We start from the raw sequence: 4,229 nt of genomic DNA on the forward strand, positions 1-4,229 counted from the left end.
TGTTTGGAAAAGTGTTCTCTGCTATCAGTTTTGAGTGAGTACGATGGATGTGGGGGAGTTTGTCGGTGGCGACAGTCACAAACGGAAACGAAGGGAAAATATTATGATGATGATGATGATGATGACGGGACAAATATTTATGGTTAAGTGGAAGAGTAGCTGCTGAAGGTCCTGTCGTGTTTTTTTTTTCTGTATTTTTGCATTCATGAGTTTTTGTACTTATAGATTTGTTAATGTGTTCGACGATGTGCCTATTTTTATGAGACAGCCGGACAAAGTTTTGGACATTTTCAATTTTTTTTTTTTTTTTTTGGGGGGGAAATTGAGGACATTTCGTCGCTTAGTGAAATTTCATGTTGTGTCAGGAATTTGAAATGTGGTTGGTGATTAAATCAAAAGAGAGATAAAGGACGAAATGCGGAAGCATCATTATAAATTTTTTGGTTGAATTGACTAAAAAGTTTTCTTATCTTAAATTTAACAACAACAAAATGTTGGATGTGTACAACTGAGTTGATATTTCAGTTTAAACAAGAAAACGTAATGCGTTGACTTTGGTTCACACTATAGGCGTTTGGTACAATTCCAAGAAATCTATTACGCCCTTCGAGCCATTGATCTATGAATAATTGTTAGATGATTACTTGGTGTATATATTGCACTAAAATACCTCGGGAATACTGATCAAATTGTAAATGTGATACAAAGTCATCAAATAAATCATCACATTCTCACACATCAATTCATCAATTTTCACTTGAAGGTAGTTAGGCTAAAATAACTACATATCAATCAAGTTGATCATGATTTGATTTAACGTTTCTTGGGGCTAAAAATCGACGAAGATCACAACCTGCCAGGCAAAGTAAAGATTCAACTAAAGATCTTTTATATATGGTATAAAAACAACAAGTTCGGACATTCCAGTAAAATTTGATGTTAACATTGACATGTTGCTATTGTGAGAAACTGCACCAATAATGTAGGAAACAAAAGAGCTGACCAACGAACTTAATTTTAAAAATTCCTCTTTAAATTTTAAGATTTGTATTATTTATTGGGCCGATCCCGGCGGTACTGCAATACCAGGTCAACCCGCGACAGAGGTGGAGCAAGCCCCTAGCACTCCGTCTAATTCCAAAAATCAGTTTAACATTTGTTGTCCCCCGATGGGGGATCTATCAGATGTTAAGCTGATAAGAACAGATACTACACTTTGATCTTAGCCATAAGGCCGAGAAGCGATAACTTAACGGTAAAAAATTACTATTATTTACAAGAAATTCTGCTAAAACTCACTGTGAACTATATCCAAACTAAAAATATTCTATTACAAAAACAAGGATAAAAATAAAACCATGATCACTTCCTAGAAAAAATGCACCCTTGTTAAAGGGATGTTTCAAATATACCTGGTATTTCTATTTATGCATTTCCATCGTTATGGAAAATAGTCTTGTATAGGGGTTGATTTCCGAGGGAACTTCTTTTTAATGTATACTCAATCAATAGTTTCAAAATGTTGCTTTAGAAGAAGTAAAGTCACCAATTTTTTCAATAAAGTAAGCAAATCTGCATTGGTGCCTTTAACTTTTTGAGAAACAAAATGACAACTTTTCCATCATCAAATGAACCATTTCAATCATGTTCATCTAATTAGAAAATTTGTTTTGTCAACAAAAAATCTGATGAAAGACTGACCTAGTTAAGCAGAAAGAACCTCAATTCCATTTTCATTTCATCATCTCTGTCATTATGTTGATTCTTAATTAAACCCCAACTTTCTATAATGAAACACAACACCACTGTGTCAAGGTTTTTTTGAATTCAAAGTTTCACAGAACAAACAGAAAAAAATGGAAAGTTTCAAAAGTACCCCTTTCTTCATAGGTACTCGTACCTACGCGATTTAACCTGATAATGATGCTGCTGACAAGGACAACAACGAAAATGACGTGTGTATATGACAATAATGTCAAACTCATTCCACCTGTTTTTTTGGGTAATTGAATTCCTCAACTAGGTACCCAAAACCAAAACACACATAAAATTGAAGAGATCTGTATTTCGCTTGGAGACTGTTGAAGACATATGTGAGATGAGAAGTACGAGAGTACCTTTAACACACAACATAGTTTGATTTCCAGGCAGCGTTGAATTATTGTGTTTGACGTGGTTCGCTTAGTTTGCTTTTCATTATTTTATCCATGTTGTCATCCTTTGTGGTGGAATTGTGTGTGTTGTTGCTTAGTGAAATGTGGTTGACATTATATTGTGGTTTTTTGTTAAAGCTTCCCTCTTCTACTTATACCTATAGTGCCTATATCTCCATTCATGTTAAGGAGAATTTTGGAAAGGAGGAGGCATGTGTTCCTTGGTTGCAATGGTTTATAATAGTAGAAGTGAGAGATCCATATTTCATCTTGAGATTAATGAAACTGGCAACATAATGTGATGGGAGTTTGATTGTGGGTATGAAATTGTGGTTTATTATTTTGAGTGACAAATGCTATGCAATATTTGTAAGCTCAAAGTGAGATTTACAACATACAAGTAAGGGGTGGGGGGATAGGTTGTATAAGAATTTATAAGAAAATATATCAAATTGAATGGAATGTATCTGTTAGATGTCAACAGTGAAATATTTATTTAAGATAAAAAAAAAAAATTTATTCAAATAAAAAATAAATGCTGAGCTATGTATGTACATATGTGACACATAAAAACTAGTTTACTCCAATTCGATAAGTCAAGGGGAGCGTTATCGAAGTTAAATTCAATAAGAGTGTTTTCATCGTTACGGGTGTGACAATTTTACTTTCTTTGTAGTCACGGGTGTGACATTAAAATCAGGAAACAATTTTTTTACGATACAAAACTTTTCATTGTTACTTCATCAGTTCTTTTTCAAATATACATAGATGTGACAACGTTTAGGGTGTGACTTTAAATTTGGTCATAGGTTATCATATGAAGTAAAACAAATAAGTTAAGTCACTTATGGTTAGTTAACATCGTTACGGGTATGACAATTGTACTTAAAAGTAAATTAATATAATTGTGGCACAACAACACATAAAAAAGCAAGACCTAGTGACTTACAGCTCTCAACCATTCTTGTGAATTTTTGGGAGGCTTAGTCAATTACTGGGAAGAGTACTCCTGTACTAATAATTATATTTAATTACATGTAAAATACATAATATATGTACTAAATTAAAGATATATCTGACTAAGCTTCATTATCAAATTTAGTTGTGTTACGGGTGTGACACAAACAAGAAACAGGTATGAAAAAAGCTGTCTGTGTCACACAAGTATGATATTTTCCCAATATATAGTTGAGTTAAGAACTTTTATGGATGTGACATATGAATTTTTTTTTGAAGAGTCTTATGTTAAATTATTTTGAGTCCAAATTCCTTCGTTACGATTGTGATACTATATTAAGTGATGGTAATCAATCATAATAATATGGGAAATAGTAAGTTCAAGATATACGTGAAATTTGTTGAGCTACGGGTGTGACATTAACAAAAATCAAACAGACATTACAAAATATCTCTATGGAACAAAATGATAAATATGTTTTCAGTTGTATATTTTTCAATGACTTAAAAACTGTAACGGGTGTGATACATGATAATTTTTTTTAAATATTTCATTTGATGTTTCTTGCTGAAAACTACTTAAATCCAGACTTTATCGTTTTTAGCTTAGGTATAATTTAATGATGTGAATTATTTTAAAATCAGTAATAGTTAGGTCAAGATATACCTAACTATGCTTTAATATCAAATTTTGTTGCGTTACGGGTGTGACATTAATACTAACAGAATTTGATATTAATTTACTATAGGGCACAAAATATTAGATGATGGCTTGTTAGCAATTTTCCATATATTTAGTTGAATTAAAGACTGTTACGGGTGTGACCAAAAAAAATATGGGATGCTTCATCGGATATTTTGATTTTAAATTTTCATGTGAAGTAAAATTATGAGAAGAAATTAAGGTTGTTTACTTAAATTAATAAAAAAGTAGTTTCTATTTTTACGGTTGTGACACTTTAACTCTTTATTTTAAACATTTTTATTATAATCACATGAATAATTTCTTAAAGACTTTACTTGGATAAATTTCAATACGTTAATGAGTTCCATTTTGGGGGTGACATTCGAACATGAAGAAATTTGAATATCTAATTTAGTTGCGTTACGGGTGTGATA

At 31.8% G+C, this 4,229-nt stretch overlaps 1 non-coding gene across 1 annotated transcript; it reads right to left on the minus strand.

Annotated features, from left to right (window-relative positions):
• Positions 1–1,052: 1,052 nt before the first annotated feature.
• On the minus strand, positions 1,053–1,246 carry LOC129912824 (U2 spliceosomal RNA). Its single transcript, XR_008771921.1, has one exon. It is a non-coding gene; the product is annotated as a U2 spliceosomal RNA (small nuclear RNA).
• Positions 1,247–4,229: the final 2,983 nt, after the last annotated feature.

This window comes from Episyrphus balteatus, chromosome 2 (genome assembly GCF_945859705.1).
Source record: "Episyrphus balteatus chromosome 2, idEpiBalt1.1, whole genome shotgun sequence".
Lineage (NCBI taxonomy): Eukaryota > Metazoa > Arthropoda > Insecta > Diptera > Syrphidae > Episyrphus > Episyrphus balteatus.